This window comes from Chionomys nivalis, chromosome 16, assembly GCF_950005125.1.
Source record: "Chionomys nivalis chromosome 16, mChiNiv1.1, whole genome shotgun sequence".
In the NCBI taxonomy this organism is placed as follows: domain Eukaryota; kingdom Metazoa; phylum Chordata; class Mammalia; order Rodentia; family Cricetidae; genus Chionomys; species Chionomys nivalis.
Genome location: NC_080101.1, coordinates 31,672,962 through 31,697,625, shown reverse-complemented (window position 1 = coordinate 31,697,625; position 24,664 = coordinate 31,672,962). Strand labels below are relative to the sequence as shown.

General features: G+C 36.2%; 1 protein-coding gene across 5 annotated transcripts in view; it reads right to left on the bottom strand.

The window, feature by feature from the left end:
- Lingo2 (leucine rich repeat and Ig domain containing 2) overlaps positions 1–24,664 on the bottom strand; it is a 1,034,729-nt gene that overhangs the window by 473,540 nt on the left and 536,525 nt on the right. For all 5 annotated transcript variants that reach the window (XM_057791061.1, XM_057791059.1, XM_057791060.1 and 2 more), the window contains one exon: positions 2,098–2,181. The gene's annotated coding sequence lies outside the window, so the exon portion shown is untranslated. The remainder of the gene's footprint in view (positions 1–2,097; positions 2,182–24,664) is intronic.

Below are 24,664 nucleotides of genomic sequence, written 5' to 3'. Positions count from 1 at the left end.
AAATAGTTATTAATAAAATAGTACATGTAAACACTTAGAGCAATCTCAGAAGAACCAAGAAAGTCACAAAATTCATCTAGCAAAGAAAATTCTCACTGCTGCTTCCTTCAGTCTGTGTTTCTCTGTGCACATAAAAGTGCTGCAGTTTACTTAGGTTGTTTTTGAAATGAACAAGTAATATTTATTTTTCAGGCCTCTTCAGTGTAGAGGGGGAAACAGTTTATTTTCATTTCAGAGCAGGCCAAGAGCCACTTCCATGTTTTAAAAGGATACCCAAGTCTGCAGCGTTTGGAAACTGACAAGGCTTGGTCTTTTTAACACAGCCTAACTTTTCGTCAAATGATAAAAAACACATAAAAAAAAAGAAAAGAAAAAGAAATCAAGACTCCTTGAGAAATCCAACAAGTCATTTTACATTTTAGAAGTCACCTATAGGAATTAAGAAGTCATTCCTATAGACTCCAAAGGCCTCTCGCTGCCTGTCAGTTGGTTGAAGCTGTTCTTTACAGGAAAGCGGCCCTTGTCACTTTTCTTGCATTGGCTTCATTTTAACAATTTGGAATTCAATTCTTTCTCAGTAGATCAAAAGGTGGAAATCCTGCTGTGTGTTAAGGAACAACAGGAGCAAACACGAGAAGCTCACAGCAGGACTCATCATCAGACTTACTGGGGTTCCTCTGTCAGTGCTGACCACTTTGCTCCACGGTCTACAGACTGATGTCTTTCTGCCATTTGCTGACAACATTCTAAGGAATGTTGATTTTGAGATAATGCGTTAGACATATTCCTAAAAAAATGCACCGCAGTTATTTTCTATTTGTGGCATAACAATGATGAGAATTAAAAGTGAATGTCTGTATCTCCTGCTTTCGAATCTTCTCACATCTCTTGCAAATGCTCTTCAATAATCTCACAAAAACACTCAGTCTGCAAAGGATAAAAAATATACTGACCCTGAACTACAGAAAGTCTGAGAAACTCAGAGCAATAAGATATCCAGTGAGCCAGCTAACCTCTCGGGACGCAGCTTCCCTATCTCTGAAAATTGAAAGAACGAATCCCCCCCTGTTTTCTTATCAGCTTGTGAATACTAGATGCATTTACATATTTATAAGCCATTTATAAGTTATAGGACTGCATATAAACACACAAGCAGCATATTCTAAGTAATAATAAGTAGTGTGGCATCTCAGTTCAAAGGCTTAGTAGATCTTAACTAATCCAAAATGTTGGCTTCATAAATCAATGTAAGAGCAGAAACTGCCACGAAAAAGAAGTGGATCAGAAAGCTCCCAGGAAATGCGGGGACTTGAAGGCAATTCACTGACATGTTGACAGTGCAGTTTCTCCATCTACTAATGCAAGGGTCATTATATCTACCATGTTTCAGGGTCTAGTGACAGGTAAACAAAGCAATGCAGTAAAGTATCTTGGGTGTATTACTTGGCTTTGTGGAAAATGTTCAGTGTGAGCTAACCTGCTGTCTTTAAATTCATCTTACGTGCAGCAGAAGCTACTAGACTGTTGGCATGCCATTTCTTGGTAAACACTTAAGAAATCTAACCAGGCAAATATAATCCCTGCTATAAAATGAAGAAACTAAATATCAATAAATGCAACATTTTCCCATAATCACATCACTACTTTAAGTCCTTGTCAACTTATAAGAGCTTTTTACTTTTCCTACACAAAACTTACTCTCCCCCACACACACCCAGGGAAGACAGAACTTTATCAAGAAACAAGAAACAAAATGCTACGTAAGCCTATTCATATGCAGAATTTATAAAGACTGAACCAATAGAATTAGAATATAGAACAGATTGGTGAGGGTTCAGGGCATTGGGAAGGAGGAATTTTAGAGGAGAAACTGATTAAAGGGAGCACAATTTCAGTGAGATTAATGTCTTCCAAATCACAACAATAAATTTCACAGGCAAAATCGTAGAAGCGTTGCCACTTCTAAAATCAATATACCATGTGACTTTTTGCATTAGAAACAAGCAACCAACCAACCTAAGCAAACAAACAAAAAGAGGAGCAACAGAAGTCAGGATGTGGAGAAGACGAAGCATACAGTCGTATTTATCCACTTACCAATTTGAACCGGGCTCCTCATGCTGGTGGTGGCCACCTGTGCTCTTTGCCTTAGAGACTTCTTAAAATAATTCTCTTACTATGCTGCAGGAAAAACAATGGAAGAAAAGGGAAAATGAAATGATGCCTCAATCTTTGGAGTTCCTATACCTTTTACTGGTTTCATGAATTTTAAAAACAATAGTAGAGATTAACCTAGTTTGTGGGTTTGGTATTTTCTATGTTTAAGGGATTTACACTTTTCTCTGTCACCAAGGTATATATTAATTCCTTATGACTTTGAAGAATAAAGCAAGGACACCAGAAATGCAAGGCCAACCTGAGCTACCATGTTTACACATCTATTGCTTTGTTTTGTTCGAGCAATACATTTATCTCCACTCCCCTCCCTTCCTCCCCTTTCCCCTTCTACCTTTTCCCATGACCTCCACACTCCCACTTTACTGAGGAGATCTAGGATTTTTCTCCTTCCTATGTAGATCCATGTGTCTCTCTCTTAGGGTCTTCTTTGTTGTCTAGGTTCTCTGGGGCTGTTTTTTCTTTGCTTTATGTCTAAAAGTCACTTACAAGTGAGTACATATTTGTAGGAGGAGACAGCATATTTATTGCTGCTGCCTAAAACTGAAATTATCACACAGAAACTATATTATTAAATCACTGTTTGGCCCATTAGCTCTAACTTCTTATTGGCTATCTCTTACATCTTAATTTATCCCATTTCCATTAATCTGTGTATCGCCATTTGGCAGTGGCTTACAGGTAAAGTTTCCAACTTCTGTCTCTGGCTGTGGATCCATGGCTTCTCTCTGACTCTGTCCTTTTTTCTCTCAGCATTCTGTTTAGTTTTTTCTGCATAGCTCTGTTCCCCTATAGCTCTGCTATAGGCCCAAAGCAGTTCCTTTATTAATCAATGATATTCACAGCATACAGAGGGGAATCCCACATCACATATTTTATTTGTCTTTCTGGGTCTGGGTTACCTCACTCAACATGATTTTCTCTATAGCCATCCATTTGCCTGCAAATTTCAAGATATCATTATTCTTTTACCACTGAGTGGTACTCCATTGTGTAAATGTACCACATTTTCTTTATCCAGTCTTCAGTTTAGGGGCTTCTAGGTTGTTTCTAGGTTCTGACTATTATCAATTATATTTGGAAATCTACTGTTCTGAAAAATGTTTTCTTTTCAAGAGCACATGCAAAAAATTAGAGAATTCATGATGCAAGTATAGAAATAAAAACAAAAATTGAGAAAATTTTAGACTAGAACAAATGGAAAAATATAAACTGTATATAGCCATGTGTATATGTGTCACAAATATGAAAGGGGACCCCTTCTTATGAGGAAGAATCTAAGAGTTTTCATGCCCTGAAATATTTTCTTACAGGAGTAATTTACCTGCTTCCAATTCTTTAGAGTTCTTTTTTTTCTACCTAGTCTCTTTCTCTATTGTTTCTTTGCTTCTTATCCAGTTTTCTAAACTTAATCTCATTTATTTCTTTTAGTACCCAACTTCTTCTTTCAGGCTTTGATGACTTTCAGCAATGTACCATTTGATAGACAGCAGCTAGACTTCCCTGAAAGAAGGGCATTGCTGAGTCTATTTCTGACTCACTGAATCTCCGACCGCTAGACACAGTTCTAGTTTCCTCAGCAATTCACCTGTTTCACCGGCATCAACAGCAACACTATCTCTTTTTCATACATGAGCCCCTCCATCAGTTCTATTAGATTAGATCTTTAAATCAGAATTAGAATCATGTTAGCCTATTACTAAAATTGTTACAGGCTCTGAAATAAAAGAAGTAGGGAACTGAGCTCTGGTTTCTAACAAAGCCTAAGCTTGATGTATTCAACTGTCTTTGATCCACCTTTTTGTTGTCATTTGTTATGGGTTTTATGAGAATTAAGATGGCTCTATCACATAGGTCGTATCATCATTTGTCTGGGTCTCCACAACCAAGGAGAATCTTGCTGTTACTCCTATCCCCACAGCAAAGGACTGTCTGGAGATAAAGTGCTTTTTTGTGTACTGCAGGCACTTGGAAAATAGCTTGTATCAAACTAAATGAGTTCCAGTATAAATAAAGAGCCTAAGACATTGCAGATGGCACTCAGGAAGATATTGGTGTGACAGCTAGAAAGATGCAGTGTGACCCTCTGCAATTGATGCTTTGTATAGAGTGGAGAGTCTAATAAAATGAGCTCCATCCTGGAACCAGTGTGCTCAATGAAATCTGTATTAAGCCTAAATATGAGCTCTGACTGCTGCTTTAGTGAAAGGAGGAAAAAGATAAAAGAACACACTGTAACTTGAGTCAGATTCATGACACAAAGCACCCCGGTGTAATATGTAGTTTCTATTCTAACAAAGTGAGAAGTGAAAGAATATTTATATTATATATGTTGTCTTGCTGTGACACTATATCAAATATACCAAAATATGCCTTTATTTATTCTAAAACCTCTGGCATAAGTTACACTTTGATACATTTTCTAGCACTTTCAAAGGTGCAGCTCATTAAATTATGCTTTATTATATCAGCTGCCCTGAATATACACTGTTAACCTGAAAAGATAGTAGGGTAAGGGATTATTTTAAATGCATTCTATTTTTCCCCATAGATCAATGCAGACAAGTTTTCTAGAGAACTTTTTCTACTGCTATGGGAAAAGCTTCAGAATTTGGTAAGGGAGATATGGTAGAAGTGCAGCACCTCAAGATAATAGACTCAGTGCTCTGTGAAGCCTGGGCCTCTATATAACCAGGTGCCCTGGCAAAAGCAGTAGATTCTAGCAGCATGATCTTCCCCAAAACACTCTTCACCTGAGTGTGCTAAGTGAGGATTGCTCATTGAAGTTTGATTGCCATCTGTTGGGTAGTTGTTTAATGACAGAGATAATAATACAGCCTTCAAGTCATGAATGATGTAGGTAATCCCTTCTGTCCCCTACTCACTATGATGATTTTGGCTTGACAAGATGGTATACACTGATACTCTCTTGGCACCAACTGAGCTGAATGATCAGCTCTGACTGTTGGACAAATTGTCACACCTTTTTCCAAAGATTGTTCTCTACAACTACTAGTATATGACTGACAGCTCTCCAATTCACTGAATGAAGCTTTCATGGCTACACCGGGACACAGAGCATCTTGCAGCCTCACCAACATCAACATCTTGAACACACAACGATATAGCTGTGTTCCTTACATGAGCTGGTAGAAATCTCACTTTCCTGCTTACCTTCTTTCGGTTGTACTTCAGGTTATCAATGCGTTCTTTGAAAATATACATGAGACAACTTTTCTAAAACTCCAGCACAAACAGAACATCATAAGAAAAATGGAAAATTGATCTGGTTTGTAAAGAATTATGAGGCCTAAAGTGAAAATTATTTTTATTTCACGAAACTAGTCAGAAAAAGACTTCCTAAATACAACCCCAGAAGCACAGACACTGAGAGAAACAATTAATAAATGGGACCTCCTGAAACTGAAAAGCTTCTGTAAAGCAAAAGACAATGGTCAACAAGACAAAATGACAGCCTACAGAATGGGAAAAGATCTTCACTAACTCCACATCGGACAGAGGTCTGATCTTCAAAATATACAAAGAACTCAAGAAATTGGTCATCAAAAGAACAAATAATTCAATAAAAAAATGGAGTACAGACCTAAACAGAGAACTCTCAACCAGAGGAATCTAAAATGACTGAAAATACTTAAGGAAATGTTCAACATCCTTAGCCATCAGAGAAATGCAAACCAAAACAATTCTGAGATTCCATCTTACACCTGTAAGAATGGCCAGGATCAAAAACACTGATGACAACTTATGCTGGAGAGGTTGTGGGGGAAAAGGAACACTTCTGCACTGCTGGTGGGGATGCAAGCTGGTACAACCCCTTTGGATGTCAGTGTGGCGATTTCTCAGAAAATTAGGAAACAAGATTCCTCAAGACCCAGTAATACCACTTTTGGGTATATATCCAAAGGATGTTCAATCGTGCCACAAAGACATCTGCTCAGCTTTGCTCATAACAGCATTGTTTGCCATAGCCAGAACCTAGAAACAACCTAAATGCCTTTTTATGGAAGAATGGATAAGGAAAATGTGGTACATTTACACAGCAGAAATAAATGACATCTTAAATTTTGCAGGCAAATGAATGGAGCTAGAAAACATCATTTTGAGTGAGGTAACTCAGACCTAGAAAGACAATTATCACATGTACTCACTCATAAGTGGATTTTAAACATAAAGCAAAGAAAACCAGTTTACAAATCACAATCCCAGAGAACCTAAACAACATTTAGGACCCTACAAGAGACATATATAGATCTAATCTACATGGGAAGTAGAAAAAGACAAGATCTCATGAGTAAATTGGAAGCATAGGGATCTTGGATTGAAGGAGAGGGGAGAGGCGGGGAGGGGAGCAGAGAAAAATGTAGTGCTCATTAAAAATCAATTGAAAAAACAACTGAAGTCTCAACTTGGTGGTGGTGGTAGTGTGTGTGTGTGTGTGTGTGTGTGTGTAAACCCACCTCCATGTGTGTATATATGTGTGTGAGTAAGGTGGGGCAGAGGAATTGGTAATGGGTATAACGTTTATAAATCACAGACATTTCAATCATCTACACTGGCTGTTAAATCTTTGAAATGGCCAAGGCTCTGAGATGAATGGAAAGCATATTTGTCATAAAAAGGCACCTAGTTGAGGTTTCCAGGCTTTTAAAAAAAATTCTCCACTTATTTAGCCCAACTGCTATTGCCCAGTGCACCCACAGATCCCTCCTTGAACCTGTCCACCCGCAATATTTGTTTTCTTTGATTTCTTATCTTCTACTAACTAGCCACTTCCAATTAAAATGTTTTTCCTCGTGGCCCCTTTCCAGTTTACTGGCTTCTACAGTTGCTTCAATTTAAACATATGTAATGAAAGATTCAAAGCTAGGAGCAAATGTGGAAGAAGACATGTGGTGTTCATCTTGCTTTGCCTTACTAATTTAGAAAGTCCTTACCTGTGCCTAAACCATGCATTATATTTTCTACTTGTTGTTTATCATATAGAGTTTTAAAGTTTTATTTTGAATTTCTGATTTACTTGATGTTTTTCTGTATGCAGAGAGAGAAAAGAATCTAGTTTCATTCTCCTACAGGTCAACAACCAGTTTTTATACACTCTTTACTGATTGAGTAAATATAGGTGAACTAATAATGTTCATTGTAAAATAGGTGAAATTGGTAGGTGCTTAGAAGCGTGAGCAACAGGAGAAAGTGGTTCACCCAGGACACTAAATCTAGCATATGATAATACTGGAAGTAGAAGCAACTTTGCCAGTATTGACCTATAACAAATCCCTTAAAGTTAACATGTTATGAGTTTGCTCCTTGTATATATAAGACAGTATATCTATCAATATTCATATGTTAAGTGAAGAAAAGCTACTATCTATTACTAATTTTTATAAGTTTTATTATATTTTTTATTTAAAAATTTTAAACTTAAATATATTTTGATTATATTCTTTTCCTTCCCCCTGTCCTTTCAAATCATCTCCCCTTCCCTATCCACACAACATTAAGTTCTTTCTTAAACAAAAGCACAAAATGCTGCAGAGTCAGCTACTCCTGAACATGAAGTCTGACCAGAGTGGTTGATGTACCCACTGTCACTCTACTGGAGAAAACACACCCTCTCTCTCCCAGAAGGTGTAAGTACTAGTTCAGTTGTTAATCTTTACACTAGTGACTAGGTTTTCATTTATTTATTTATCCACTCACCCATTAATTTAGGTTTTTTTAAATTTAACAAAATAAAATATAATCAGGTAAAACAAAAACCTAAAATTGCATAAATAGACCCAATTCTATAGGGGCAGTAAAGGCAATTTAGTGTAGTGTAAAATTTAAATCACTAACTCTGTAAGGAATTCTGGAATTACAGTTTAGGACTGTCATTACGCGGATCTTCACTGACTTAGTTAGGAAACCAATTCCTCAACAAAAAATAAACAATATGCACATTACATAGTCATAAGAATCAACTCAGAAGCTGATGAAAATTTAGAACCATCTAGGAACTTCTTTCAATAACTTTTTTCACTTTTGTTAGCATTCCGACTATTAGTTGCCCTAAATATAAACATAAGAATCTTTTGGTAACAGGAACAGAAGAATTTCTAGATTCAGTCAAGCTGCCAATGTTAAACTAAGAAATCAGCAAGCTAAACAGACCTATAACAAGTAAGGAGAATGAAATCATAATTATATATATATATAATCTTCCAAGAAGAAAAAAATATGTTCAGGGACAGATGTATTCACAGAAAAATTCTACCAGACATTCAAAGATGTATGGTCAATCCTTCCTTAAGCGATTTAAAAGAAGGAAGAGAGCAAGCACTTCCAAACTCTTTCTATGTGGTCAGTGTGATCCTAACAGCAAGACTAGGTAAAGACACAACAAAAGACCATGTAACAAAACTCTCCGCACCAAGCAAAAGAAAACTCCTTTTGTGTTGTTGGTCAGGGTTTTCCACAAGACTCCCAAAACATATAGCCTACTGCTATTGTCCTCTTACTTCCAGAGGTAACAGGTAAGTCTGCTGAAAATCCCAAATACTTCAGACACAAGGCTTAGAGGCTCCTACTTGGAAATGGCCTAAAATGTCTCCACCTGGAAGAGATAATTTTATGGTAGCAGAGGGCAACATGCTAACGTCCAAAAGAGGGAAGCAATCAATAATCCTACTTAGTTTTGCCATCTTGAAAATGACAACAACAACATAATACAATAATCCCAATAGTGCAATAATGGTAAGCATAGCTTGGCTGTAAACAACAGCTCTCTAACCGGACTTAATACTCACTCAAGGGATGCGGAAGCATGTCTCTGTTACTGGAAACCTAGCCAACTATCCAAGTTTAGTGAAAGCATGGATTGTTGAGGAGAGTCTTCAACCACAACTTTACTAAACCAGCATAATCGCTGACTGCATTCTAACTATTTGTCCTTTCACTGACAGATAAATGTAGTCCTTACTCCTCATCAAGGAAATTTCTTTTTTCAGCAGAGTACATTCACAGAAAAACACCATGCATCAGAATAATAGAGCCCAGTCTCAGTGATCATACCTACAAAACAATGTCTGTATTCAAGACTTGGGGAATATTATAGAAGGAGTGGGTTAAAAAGAGCCAGAGGATTAGGTAGTTTCCTACGAAACTGTGTGTCCTAGTAATGTTGAAAGCTATGCCCATAAAGTCTCACCAACAATAATGCCTAATCTTGAGTTGAATTAAGGCAGTAGCATTAGATATGCCAAATCTATGGATCAGAAAAATCTCACAAGGTCTCACCCCTGCACAAAGAAGTATAGACAATGAAGCAATGCTCAGAGTAGGACAAATAATTTGCCCAGGGAAAAGCACACCAATTGATTACCCAATAATAAATGGTTAGTTCTCAAAACAAATATCCAATTAACCTCATATAGACCAAGGAGGTTATGTTTCAGAATATATATATATATATATATATATATATATATATATATATATATATGCTTATAACAACAATTAACCAAAAAAGAGGTCATCTATTTGAAAGAGAGCAATTAGAAGCATGTGGAAGAATTTGAAGAGAAATGAAAGGAAAGGAAGGAATTAAGTAGTTAAATATATTATAATTTCAAAAATATAGAAAAAATGATGAAGTCAAGAAAGCAAACTCAAAGGAACCAGTCATTTTCTGTTCCATTTGTCATATACAGTTATGATTTAACAAAATAAAAATCAATAGTTTCATAAATATTGAATCATCTGTTGCCTAATTGGGTCCATATATTTTTGTTTACTGGTTACATGAGAATAAACTCAAGTGCTTTTTAAAAGTAAAATTTCACAGTCTCTATCCCAAAAGATTCTGAGTGAGTAAATGTAGGTGAACTAATAATGTTCATTTTACAATTTCCCCAGGTGAAATTGGTAGGTAGTTAGGTATGTGAGCAACTGTAGAAAGTGGTTTGCCCAGAACAATAAATCCAGCATATGCCAATAATGGAAGTAGAAGCCACTTTACCAGTATTGATTTATAACAAATTCTTTAAAGTGAACATGTTATGAGTTCAGTCCTTTTATGTATTAGACTGTATCTTCATAAATATTCATATGTTAAGTGGATAGATTCAGCAAATGTTCAACATAAAATACATACTTTAATGGCATCAAATGAATACTTTAATGGCATTGCCAAAGGCACAGAGAAATAGTAACCTCAGACCTCAATAGGATTGACTAAGTTAGTTGAACCTTCTTGAAGGATAATGTTCCTGGATATATTAAACAGCTAGATTACTGTTCATAACCTATCATTTCAACTCGAGAAAGCTACTCAATGTTTATATCTATCATGTGTATTAAATTATGAATATAAAAATATTTTTTTAATATTTTTAACTTAAAATGACTGGACAATTCTGTCAAAATATCTCATGTTTATCACTGTATGGACATTCGTTTTTGTAAATTGCATCTTCAAAATTATTCCAAATGAGATAACACAATTTCACTTTCATTCTTTGCTGTTATGATTCCCAGTAGAAACAGGTGTGGACGGAAATCTTTTACAAAGAGCTGGCTTCCATTGTGGGCCATGTATCTTCTATGGGCCAGTGAGATTAAGAAATTAACTCACTGTGCCAAACAAAGCATTGGCACGACCATTTTGACTTCCATGATGAATAATTGAGAACTAGATGCATCCTGGAACACAGTTTTACCAAGAATCAGAAGCTATTGCAACATATAATATATAAATTTTTGCCAACATCTACATGAAGGAAATGCAGTTGACAACCCAGAGCCGCATAACAAAGCTTCAGGTTATGCTGAATTCCATCTCATAGAGATATTAAGCTCAACTTAGCCATTTACTTTAAAAGCAGTCTTTGAAAACCCCCTTTCAGGAAAACCCTCAAGCTTCTAACTCTTGAAACACTGATGACTGTTAATTATTTCTCTGTGCGGGAGAAGAAGCTTGAAATGGATTCAACTAAAAAGAGTCCCTAACTGTCACTGGTCTGGCAATTCTAACTAGTTAAAATGATGGACTTATATTGTGTGGTCAGAACTTATATTGTGTGGTATTATCCATCTGTCTAGAAGGAAGAAAGCAGTAAAATCTCAACTATAAAAAGCAAACAAAGGAACAAAACAAAGTTTTTTAAAAAGAAAAGCAGCCCACTACAGAACTTTGTAAACTATGGAACAATTTCCTTAACATTAATTGTAGTTTGCAAGTCCACAGGATTATATAAATATTAACTCATTGTACTTATCTATAGTAAACAAAATCTCAAAGAACTCTGATAAGTAGGGACTTTTCAAAGTCCTTGGGTGATTGACATATTCAAAGATATCTTGAAAGACACAAATATCTCATATTCTGACCCAGAGTCGTTTGCTTGAGGTTATTGTCGTTTTGATGTGACTAGCATATGTTTATCGCGCAGAATGTTTCCCGATGACATTCCAAGCCCACACATGCCTCTTTTCATGTTTGCTTCTCATTACACTACTCTTTCCTTCTGTTTCTCATACTGATTGCCTTCTGCTTTCTACCTAGTCCTGCTTCCATTTTTACATCTTTCAAATCTACTTGATTATTTTTAATGATGTGTTTATGGGTAGGGGTTGTATGCACATACGGGTGCAGGCGGTCCATGGAGCGAAGGTTAGCGTTTTCCCTAGAGCTGAAGTTAAAGGCATTTGTGAGCTTCCTCATGTGGGTAATAGTGACTGAATTCTGTTCCTTTTGAATAGCCTTTAACCATTCAGCCATTTCTCTAACCTTTTCCGTATCTTTCTTTCTCATTTCCTCTTGTCTTCCTCTCTCTGTCTTCTCTCTCCAACATACCCCTCACGGATCAAGTTATATTAGGGTTACTTTCAGGATCCTGACTGAGAAAATATTTGTAGGAGCATGAATGTTTTCCCAGTGGCTACATCACAAAGGAAAATAGCTCCCCTTCCTCTAGTGCCTGTTCAGTATCTACAGATGCTTAGGGAAGAATGGGGGGTTAATGATCTCTTCTTCCATTAGATATGTCTATACATCCATGCGTGGAGGCTCATCATATCCTTTTACATCCATTAAAAGATATTGATAGAGCTATATATAGGGTAAGTACGGTGTATGTAATCTCCACTGCTGTGGGATTAAAAGTGCAAAGCAATGTTCCAAAGACAGTTTTCTCTATCTCATTTCACAATTATGTACTATTAATACTGTCATCTGTGATATGCCTTGGGCCTTGGAAGAAGGGATATAGAAATCCAATCAATATTTGAGCATCCAACAATATTACCAGTTACTCTAGTTAAAGGTGTCTGCACACAACACTGCAACAAAAAGGAGCTTCTCTGCCAATGGTGACACTAATTTGTGAATATAAACACTATTATTTAGATAGTAGTAAGATGAGCTGAGCACAGACTGTACATTTAGGCAACTGTATTAATAACTTCCTGACTAGGGCCTATAACCTCCCTAGCCATGAACTTTTACTTGGGTTTAGAATACTAAACAGTCTCCCTTTTGTGAAGCAGATCTCAAATTTGCTCAGGAAGATTGTTGCTACTGCCTTCATGGCCACTTCTTGCCTGATGGATTGATAGTATCGTTTTAATGGTCCACAACTGATTAAGGCTGTTGAAGACAATCTTTCCACTGTAATTGGGAATGCCAAGCGCTAAGAGTTAGTCAGCAAAGAGAAAGATTCTCTCCCAGTATCAGCTGGGTTTTTCTACGATTGTGGAAAACATGCTGTTTCCAGCATTAGGGTCTTACTATCTGGTTTCCCTGGGTTTTCAACAAACTTGAGAAGTGCATTTATGGTTATGGGAATCTCAGTGACTTCCCTGTTTGTAGCAAGATAGCCCACTCTGAGTTGTGAGTATTCTTTAATAACCTATGGTTTCTGGAAACAACTTACAACTTCCTCCAACCACAAAGAATATTTCTGGATAAACATTTTCAAATTCTCTAACTCATTACCAAGTTTCATACACACACATACACATCGCACATATTACACACACACATCTATCTATCTATCTATCTATCTATCTATCTATCTATCTATCTATCTATCTATCTATCTATCTATCATCTATCTATTTATCTATCTATCATTTATCTATCATATATATATATATATATATATATATATATATATATATATATATATATATAACCTTAGTTTTCACTGGACCTTACCCTTCTTCTTTCTGTTCTGCATCTTCCTGCTCTTCAGTCAAATTAATGGTACCACCCTCTGTTTCATTTCTTCCACTTTCATTTTACATATTTTCCATCATCCATTGTCTCTTAAAGCCTATTTTCTTCCCTCTCAAGACACACTCACAGTTTCCCGGCCTCTGTGCACATACGTACATTCTCACCTCAATACACATACATAAAAATTAGCATAATTTCACATTTTTACAGATTAATAAATTGTTATGTATATATTTAACAATTTTTCATTATCCATTCTCTCACTGATGGACATCTATGCTGATTCCATTTCTTAGCTATTGTGAAGAGAACAGCAATACATGGATGAACAAAAACTTCTGTAGAAAGATATACAGTCCTTTAGGTGTATGACTGGGAGTCAAATACTTGAGTCTTGTGGTAGATGAACTTTAAGATTTTTGAGAAATCTTTAGAGATTTCTACAGTGGTTAGACCACTTTACACTTTTACCAATGTGCTTAAGAGGTTCCACAGATGATACCACCGACACTTACAGGAAAATTCCATTTTAACTTAATCTAATAAGCCATTTAGAGACATGCCCAGAGATTTGTCTCCAATTAGTTCTATATTCTGTCCAGTTGGCAATTAATATAAACCGTTGCTTTCATTAGTGCCTTTTTGTCAGCCCCACAATCAACTATGTGACTGGATACCAGGTCATGACCTACAGTTTAAGAAACTGTGGTGCAGGCCGGGCGGTGGTGGCGCATGCCTTTAATCCCAGCACTTGGGAGGCAGAGGCAGGTGAATCTCTGTGAGTTCGAGACCAGCCTGGTCTACAAGAGCTAGTTCCAGGACAGGCTCCAAAGCCACAGAGAAACCCTGTCTCGAAAAACCAAAAAAAAAAAAAAAAAAAAAAAAAGAAAAAGAAACTGTGGTACAATACTGGAAAGAAGACTCAGTCTGAAGGGCAATGCTTACAACCAAAATGTTAAAAACAAATGTGGTAAAGGAGCAAATGAAGATAGATATTTTGGCATCTGATGATGATATCAACCATCTGAAAAATAAGTCAGTAAGTTAGCAGAAGTTTTAGTTAATATAGTACCAAAGCCAATCCATCTTTGCAAGAATTTCCTAAATATTTCAGAGTAGAGTAATAATAATAGCATTAGTTTAATATATAACTGCCTATCATTTAACCAGAAAATATGTATCCAAACCTGCTCAAACCCTAGAATCACAAAATCATGTGGTGTTATATTCATGTGGCTATATTTATTGTAAATATTGATATATTATTAAGATTTCATATAGATGTACACACATGCCTATATGGCTGAAGTGGTTAGCTTAAAACAAAGAAATTTCCTCAGAACATAAACAATCACAGGCAAGACTATTTTATATTTTTCCTTTAATAAATTATTCTGAGATGAAAAAAAAGAATGAAGAAATTAAGAAACAAAGGGACAAATGAAGAAAGGAAGGAAAGACAGATAATAGAACAGCTTTGATAAAAGAATTAAAGCTTCATTGCTCCAACTTCCACCTAATATAACGTCTAGTATAGTAGAAGTGATGAAGGAGATGATTTTCAAATAAAAAGAAAAAATACAAAATCAGAATCATAAGATGGCAGCAAATATAAAGACTTCTTAGTACAGAGCAGAAAGAATAAGAAATTGAAAATGTGGCCATATTTCAGAAATCAAATTATACAGAGCTATAAGAAAGAAAAAGCTGAATTCAAAGGAATAAAAATTGGATTAGCTTGAGATATTTTAGCAGTTGCCAGGGAAGACTGAAGATAAAAGTGTAATGTCTTCAAAAACTCTAAACCCAAAAAATAAATGTACAAAGGTATTTTATGACATTTTACCCGAGAACTGAATGTTCTTTCTGAGCAGAAAATTGTTAAAAAATTCAGTCTAGCAAAATGAAAAAATAATATAGGTAAATACACAAAACCCATGATACACTGCTAAGCAAATTTGTTATAATTATGCTTTATTTAGAAATATATATTAAACATCATATACAAATTACTTTTAGTAAGAAACAATGCATCCTAATTGAGGAATAAACAGGGTAAGTGAAAGATAAAGCATGATGTTTTCATTTGTTTGGATATGGGTACTGATTCTATGTAATTGCAAGTGTTGGCAGAATGGCTCTGTGCCAGGTCTTTTGTATATAGTTATGGTTGTATAGCTTGCTGTTCTGTGGGACTCCTAACTGTGGGAGTGGGGGATGTCTTTGACTCCTTTGCCTGCTCTTGGGACCCTCTTCTTCCTACAGGGTTGCCTCACCCAACCTTGATATAAAGGTTTCTGCCTTGTCTTATTGCATCCTATTATGCCATGTTAGGTTGGTGTCTTTGGCAGACCTGCTCTTTTCTGATGAGAAACAGAAAAGGAGTAGAGCTGAGGGAGAAAGGAGGTATGAGAGAACTGATGTGGGATGTCCTTCTGTATATGTGTTGCTTTCATTGTTTGATGAATAAAGCTGTTTTGGCCCCAATGGCTTAGTAGAGTAAAGCCAGGCAGGAAATCCAAGCAGAGATAAAGAAAGAAAGATGGTGGAATCTGGCAAATGCCATATAGGTGCAGAAGGAGAAAATGCTGGTACCTTTCCGGTAGGCCACAGCCTATTGGTGATACACAGATTAATAGAAGTGTGTTAATTTAAAATGTAAGAGCTAGATAGAAATATGCCTAAGCTATTGGTCAAACAGGCGTAGAATTAATATAGTTTTTGTATGATTATTCAGGTCCAGGGCCATGGGAAACAAATGTGCCATCTCTGTTTACAGAGAACAGGAAGGGAAGGAGGGAGAGGAAACTGTTTAGGATGTATTTTATGAAAGAATAATAAATACATTGAAAAAAATCAAAAGCATATGTCAAGGAGGAGTGGTTGCACCAGAGTGACTAAAATCCCTGGACTAGAGAGGCAGGGATTAATAGATCTTAGAGAACCTGAAGACAGAATGTTCTATGTAGTGAGTTTTGGTTCAGCCAGCATCACACAGTGAGACCCTGTCAATGAGAAAATGACAAAATATAGATGAACTCTATAAGACTGCTATCATTGGAGTGTAACAGCGTAAAGAAATGGTGAATTGGTACATCAAATTAACAGAACAAAGAACATTCCACCAATCCCACAAAAGTATGCAGAAGGAGGGATGAAATGAAGCATATCAAGTGAAGAGAAAAAAAGGAGGAATCTAAACTTATATAGCGAAAGATTTCTAAAATCATGTGACCATTGCAATGATTTAATGATTCATTAAATCACCCCTTTAAAAGCAAGATACTCAATTTCAGGAAAGAAAGAAATACAAAGGAAAAATCCAGTTTGAAACAGGCAACTTCTGTAACTCACTCTCCCATATGTCCACACAACTATAAGTAGGCAATAATCCTACCTGTTGATAATTGGCACATTTATTTATGCTTCAGCGACAATGCCTTGTGCTGGTAACTTATATCTTTAGTTGCTGTCCACTTGTTGCTATTAGAAAATCATAACAAACTCACTGACTTTTGATATATAACATTTGTATATGCTAGTGTATGAAAATTCACAAAATAAAATAACATTGTCAATAAATATAAAATAAATTATCAATTTTGAAAGTCAATGTGGTGGCATAAAATGTAAGACAATTCCCCAAATTAAAATGCTAAAATTTAAAGAGAAAAAAAGGAGGGAAAGAAGGAAGCATTAAAGAGAATTGTGGAAAAGGAAAAAAAGGAAAGGAAAGGAGGAGAAGGAAGGAAAAAGAGAGAGGGGGGAAAATAGTCAGAAGTGGTGGAAGTGACAGCATAATAGGGAAAATGAGCTGAAACCAATTCCAAGTTTTAGTTTCCAGGTCTCAAAATAAAGAGGAAAGGCAGGAGGGGAGGGGAGAGGAGGGGAGGGGAGGGGAGGGGAGGGGAGGGGAGAACAGGGGTGGGGGGACAGGTGATGAGGAAGAAGAGGAGGAGGAGGGGATGGGAGGGAATGACAAGGGAAAGCAGAGAGAGAATGGACAGGAGGGAAAGAGAGTACCCAGGAAAGGAAAAAGGGCAGGAGGAGGGAGACAGGAGAGACAGTCTCTCCTATTGCACCCCTTCCCAATTCCAATGACCTCTCAGGTATGCATGAGGTTGCCATGTTCATTGGCTTCCATTCTCTGCCTGCCCAGCCTCACGACAGTGCTGTTCACCACCCTTTACCCATCAGATTTTCTGCTTCTCCTTTTTGTTGTTCTCTTGCCAAGCACTCCCAGTATCTTTTTTCTGGTTTCAACAAGTAATAACTTGATATGAGTCTTTCCAGTATTGATATTGATGATAGATATATCAGATTCTCCAATCAACTTTCAGGGAAGGAACCTAAATAAAGTATGTCTCAAAGTAAAAATATGTTTTATACGTATTTGTCACTTGAGCCCTCAGAGCAAATATTGGTAAACAGTGTGGTGTTATTTGTTATTCACTATGCTTGGTTGACAAAATAAACTTTAAAGTCAGAAATTAATTAAAAGAGCTGATAATAGCACACAGCTTTCTAGAAATGGCTTATAATTTCATACAGTGGGACAAGCCAATAAACACAGCAGTGAAAACCATCCTTGATACGCAAGTATTGCTTTTTAGTGCCATAAAAATGTACTTTCGGGAGAGTAGAACATTATAGTTTAAGCGAAGCTCTTCATTAGATAGTATGAGAAAATGAGGCATGAAAGGAAGATGGAAAAGCTTCCTTAATAGTTCCTGTTCAGATAATGTAGGCCAAAGACAATCAATAGCCATGGCTCATTTATTTTATGTCCTTGAGCACTTAGAGGCAAAATGTTAGTGTTTGCTACCCTGTTGGCTTTCTTTGCTCTGAATCGGTAATGAAAAAATGGATTTGCATGTTACAGTGTGAATTTTACAAATATAATTCAAACAAGAAGCTATTGTTAAGCAATATGGAAAGAAGTACTTTATGTCTTTTTTGGGGTCCATCATATATTATTTTTGGATCCATCTAGGCAGCTATGAATATAAATTTTCTGTCTCCAGAATGAAGAAAATACTTGGCACATAGGTCTTATTTGCATTATAAAAATATATTAAATTAACACCAAAATTAGAAGAATTACATCAAATACCTATTTTTAAGATAGATTGTTGTCCTTGATAAAAGCAGTCATGAAATCTATATAATCAATATACCACTGAGTACATGGCTTCTAAGTAAGTGGATGATTCTATCAGTTCCACTCTGTCAGGTGTCCGACATGATGTCCAGATACCATAATCCCCCTTCAGATAAGAACAAAATAAAATGCAATACAGTACATGCCTACATAGTCAAAGGCATATTAATAGCATTTGACTGCCATTTTTTGGAGAGTAGAAGTTACAGAAAATATCTTCTGTAAGTAATGTCTTAAAATCACCTTGTCCAGGAGGGGTTGTTGTGTACATCTTTGCTCTATAAGGGGCCGGGGATGAAGGTAGGAAAGTGTCAGCCATATAGTGAACTTAAAGCCAACTTGAGAGCCATAATGGCATGAAATCAAGAATTGGGGAATGTGGATCAGTAGTAAAGCTTGCCTAGCATGCTCAAGACACTGGATTTGATTTCTACCACTGAAAAAAGAAAAACAGCAACAACAAAAGTTTAGGGTTTTGATAAAGAGAGGAAGATTTAAATGCTACATGTTATAGACTAATATATCCTACTTTTACATAGTAAAAACACAATCATATATTAATTATAAATCAATTATGGGTTATATAAGAAGTGGAATTTTGAACAACATTATGCATTGAATTCAGGCACCATTTGATATTACTCAAGAAGTAAACAGAAACAGTCATTGGTGATCTTCTACTAGGAAACCTTCAAGATGTGATCTTTGGGTCCAGGCTGGTGGTGAAATCAAGGAGACTTACGGTGACAGTATGAGTACCAAGGGAAAGCACACAGGGGAAGTTAAAGTAGAAAAGAGAAAAACTGATCAGAAAGCCATCATGGAAAGTGAGCTAGAAAGAGCACCTGAGTGTGAACAGCATTCAGCAGCAGTGTGCTCAGGAGGATTTCTTTTGTTCCTGTTCCCAGTTCTACAAGGGAACATACAGAACAGGTTCACCTACAACACAAAAAGTGCCAGCCAAGGTCAACTGAACATGGTATCTAGACTGCAAATGTATTGTCATTTTGCATTCTATCTCAAAATAGCTATTTAGGAAACAGCTTTCTTAGTGTCTCAACTTCAAAAACTAAAGAAAATGTTATGTATAAACAGTCTTGTGAATGTTTTTCCTCCATTATTTCTCTATATTTGCCCATATATTTGGTGTTGTTTCACATTTCAGACACTATGATAGATACCTGTTGAGTGTCATAACTTTTCAGGTAGATGTAGTCACACTATATTCAAAATCACAGTAAAAGAAGCAAGAAAAAGCAACACAGAGAAGCCATTTGCTTCTCAGGCCTGATGATAAGGCACATTGAAGTACCCACGGGCTTGCAAAACCAGAGGACAGAAACAAGCCCCAGCCTTCTGTGTCTGTCTCTGCAGAGCCTTAATGCAGCAATTTGAAGTATATTTTGTCCACGTCCTGTCTCACAAGTCTTTTGCAGCTAGATGTTTGTCATGACATTTAACCTAAAATTTTGACTAACTTCCATCATGAAAATGGACAAAATTAAATAATTTTCAAAGGTCTAATATGTGCCTACTAGCAAAGCAGTCATTATCAAAAAATCCAAAACTCTTGATCTGTGTATAAGTTAGCTGGGAAGTTGGAGTGAGAGATGGGACCATCAGGAGATACAACATATTCTGTAGTGAAACAATGTCTACTTTGAGTATACAGGCTTCACAAAGATGATGAACCAGAAACTGTCGCTTGAAAAGAGGATCTAGTGGGCCATAAAAAGTAAGGAAATAGTCAAGAGCAGGATATGGCAATAGGGAGACTGAAATAGGTATAGTTAAGGATTTGTGTTAGAGAAAGGTAGAAATCAACTGTTTTTCTCAGCATGAGCCAATCCAGGAGAGGGCCTTGAATGAAAAAGTAAACTTAGTCTTGTGATGGAAGGAGTAACCGAAGGAGATACATTGGTCCCCAAGACATACTGGCTAAACACAATTAAACAACTATAATGACTTGGACACTAATATTGTCTGATGTTTAGGGAACATTATTAAAACTTCACTCTAGTAAGCATAAAATAAAGGGGGGAAACTAAATGTATTGTTTCGCTCTCAAGAAACAAAGAAAATATTGAACTCGCAGAAATCAACTTGAGTAGGGCCAAAGGCAAAAATAATAAATATAAATTAAATGTTCCTTGGCTGTACTCGTCTAATCCCTTCGCTGTACTTTATTGACAACATCCAAAGATTCGGATAAACTGGGTGAAGAAAGAAAGCAACTTTACTAGGTATTATTACAACATTTTCTGTTTTGATAAGATAAAATAAAAGTTGATTCAGTTATGGTCTTAATTTGTGATCCATTATACTTTGAATTGCAAAATCTTATTTTTATGAGCCAGTTATTATAAGTACTTAGTCTGTATCATTTGCCAGAAATGGGTCAAGTGATAATTAGAAACAATAATAAACAAATACCCACTAAGAATAGAGGGCTTCTGTTCCCTTAGGGTTTTAGAATATAAATATTGCATTCATGTTCCTTTTTTTGACCCTAGGGCTAACAATTCTACTTTTAGTAACTAGTACATAGTCTGCATTTGCAAATATGTATCCAAAATATAATATTAGATAAAAGGAATAACCTAAATTTTTAGATTATTTATTTTCAAATCAAATTTATTCCTTTTTCATTAACTTTTAGACTACTTATCACTCAGTAATAGTATCATATATACACCTATTTTCCGATTATTGTCCTCAGAAATAGAAAATAGGGCTATTTTGGAGGCTGGAGGGGGAGTTATTGCTTGGAAATTAAGGCACTCGAATTTATTGATGGCATGAACTAAGTAGCCTTCCTCTTACCTTCTACCTGAGAATAAGTTATTCCTATTCAAGGATGTTCACATCTTTCCCCTCCTGATTGTCAGCAGGTAGACTTCAGTAGTTTTACTGTTTTCAGAAGGATGTATCAATCCTCTCATTAATAATAACAATGAAAATATCAACAAACATACTTCAAGTTGCTTGAATTTTCGGGCATAGTTTTATTTGACCTTAACAGTTTATTCCATTTCAAGGAACTGTGTATAAGTGTACATTTAAGAAAACAGTCTACATTAAACTTCCTGATGCATGTTTTACTGATGTATTTACATTAGGTAAGTCATAGCTTGGAGGCTCTACTTCTTAATTACTAACAGAAACACTGTGATGAAAAACAGCACACAGTGAGCACCAGAGTGAGTTGAGGCAAGGGGAATCACCATACTATGTAGGGTTGGCAATGAGCATATCAAGTGAAAATAAGGCAGAACTAGTAAGAAAAATATGACATATTTTTTCTTAATGGGTAGAACCTTGGATGTGTACAGACATCCATAAATAGAGGCACACAGAGAGAGATACATACACGCAGATACACATATGCACTCACACACATACACAGAAGATGATAATCAAGGAGAGTCTATTGTCTTTGGGAAAAGGAGGGAAGTAACAGAAGAAGAGAGGAACAGGAGAGATGGAGCATGAATATGGCCAAACTACATGATACCCTTGAATAAAGATGTTATTACAAAACACATTGCTTTGTACACCAAATACATGAACAACCTTAAAAAAAGGTCTATTTTCCTTGGAAGAGTCTATATCTGATTATATCTCTCAGGAGAACAGTGTATATTCTTCTGTCTGATATAAGAAAATCTGTCCTCAAAGGATTCATACTGACTAGGTCTTTTATTTATTTATTTATTTATTTATTTATTTATTTATTTATTTATTTATTTATGATTTCTGCCTCCTCCCCGCCACCGCCTCCCATTTCCCTCCCTCTCCCCCAATCACCTCCCCCTCCCTTAGCAGCCCGAAGAGTAGTCAGGATTCCCTGCCTTGTGGGAAGTCCAAGGATCTCTCACCTCCTTCCAGGTCTAGTAAGGTGAGCATCCAACAGACTAGGCTCCCACAAAGCCAGTATGTGCAGTAGGATCAAAACCCAGTGCCATTGTTCTTGACTTCTCAGCAGCCCTCATTCTTAAGTTACTGGTTACACATTCAACTGAGAATCATACTTTAGATATTTGACAGATTTACAAACATGAACCTAACAAATTACAGTAAGGCAATGGGTAAACACAATATAATAGTAAAGAAATGAAAAAAAAAAACATTTAAAACCGCATATGTGGTTGAATCAAGTTTGATTAAACCATACAAGCATTAAAACAGATGTGTGTTGGTATATGGAAAGTTTCTGAGAGAATGTATGTTTCAGTATTAATAACAGCTGTAACAAGACGGAGGTCACCCAAAAATCTGTCATTATTACAAGACAAGAAAATTATTCATTTAAACTGTTTATAACAAGCTTCTACTGTGGGTATAATCAGGATCAACTTATTGCAGGAACAGCACAAATGAGTCTTAGTGCTTGCTAAAGAATTTCAGTGAACTATAACATTCTGTTGCTTAGAGCTAAGATGACAGTGATGAGTTCACTGTAAAGACAGCCTTGTGAATAATATATTTTGTCATATCTGGAAAGAATAATAACAGGTATTCAGATCAGTATTTCCTTAGTGAGTGGGTTGAGTATATGTGGGGTAATTTGAGATTCAGAATTCAGAAATGTAGACTTGGCTTTCTTACAACACTAACTTATGACTCAATATTGACATAAATCTCATTGTCTTTCTTCCCATCCTGTTTTTTTGGCTTCTTGTTTTGTCCATAGGCTGCAGTTCCAAGAATATAATTATGGCTGTTGGTATGCCAGCATATAACAGTCTTAATTCTCACTCTTGATAGCAGAAAAGGAAGTAAGTACTTGTTAGTATATGCTATTCTGTAGGGATTAAAAAGCCAGGCAATTTCTCAGATGACTTGAAAGAACACTGGAAAAGGTGCACACTATGTACCAGAAGGAAGGTCTTTCAATCAATTGACACTACCCTTATTTATTTATCTTGATTTTCTCTTTCCTTTATACAGAAAAAGAAAAAAAGAAAAGAGAAAAACAGCTCATATGTGGTATGGTTCTCCTTTCTTCTTACATACAGTTCTGTCTACCTAAGATCTGGAGATTGTTTTAGGTTAACCCCTAAATTTTGTGTTGGATTTTAGAGGATATCAGCAGAAAGTTGGTTATTCTTTTTATTTATTATTTTTGTTTTGGACCTGTCTTAGTTAGGTGTTTATTGCTGTGAAGAGACACCGTTACTACAGCACTCTTATAAATGAAAGCATTTAATTGAGAGGGCATGTTTACACTGTCAGAGGTTCAGTTCATTATCATCATGGTGGGGAGCATGGCGGCATGCAGGCAGACACGGGGCTGGAGTACTGAGATTCCTACAATTTGACTCATGGACTGACAGTCATACTGTGGGAAACTTGAGCAAGAGACCCCAAAGTCTGCTCCCACTGTGGCACACTTTCTCTAACAAAAGCCACACCTCCTAATAGTGCCACTCCCTTTGGGGACCATTTTCTTTCAAACCATCATGAGGAGGATGATAGCAGAAACTGTATCTGTGTTATCTTGCATCTTTCTGCATATACTTCACATAGAAAATATGTTGTGTGGATTTAAGACATTATGAGGCTAGAAAACAAGGATGCTCACAACTTCTGTTGATTAAAACATGTTCTATGGATTAGCTTTTATTTAATCATAGTAGGTCATCATTTGTAGCAAGGAAGGGACTTCTCAGAGATACAATATGCTTGCACCAAGCAGTATGCAAAGAGTCTAACAGAGGCTCTATGATACAATGTTTGCGTTTCCTTCATGCTGGAACTCAATTCCTCTGGACCTTGTACTTTTACTTAGGGTCTTGCTTTCTCCTTTACAAGAAAGATTCTATATTAGAAACTAATCTCAAAGTCAGGGTGTGTCCAAATGTCCTCTCTGGCTGCTCCAGTGGGTTAAAATCTCTGGAAATGAAGTTTGATATTGTCTCTGGATAAAACATCTAAGAGAAAGAAATTTAATCATTCTACCCATCTTTACAGTTTATAATATTTTGAACTACATTATCTTTGTACTATTTTTGAAAGAATGTTCTTTTTTATCTGGTATATATTTTTGTTTGCATATCCCTCAAGTCAGTGATTTATAGCACTTTTAACTG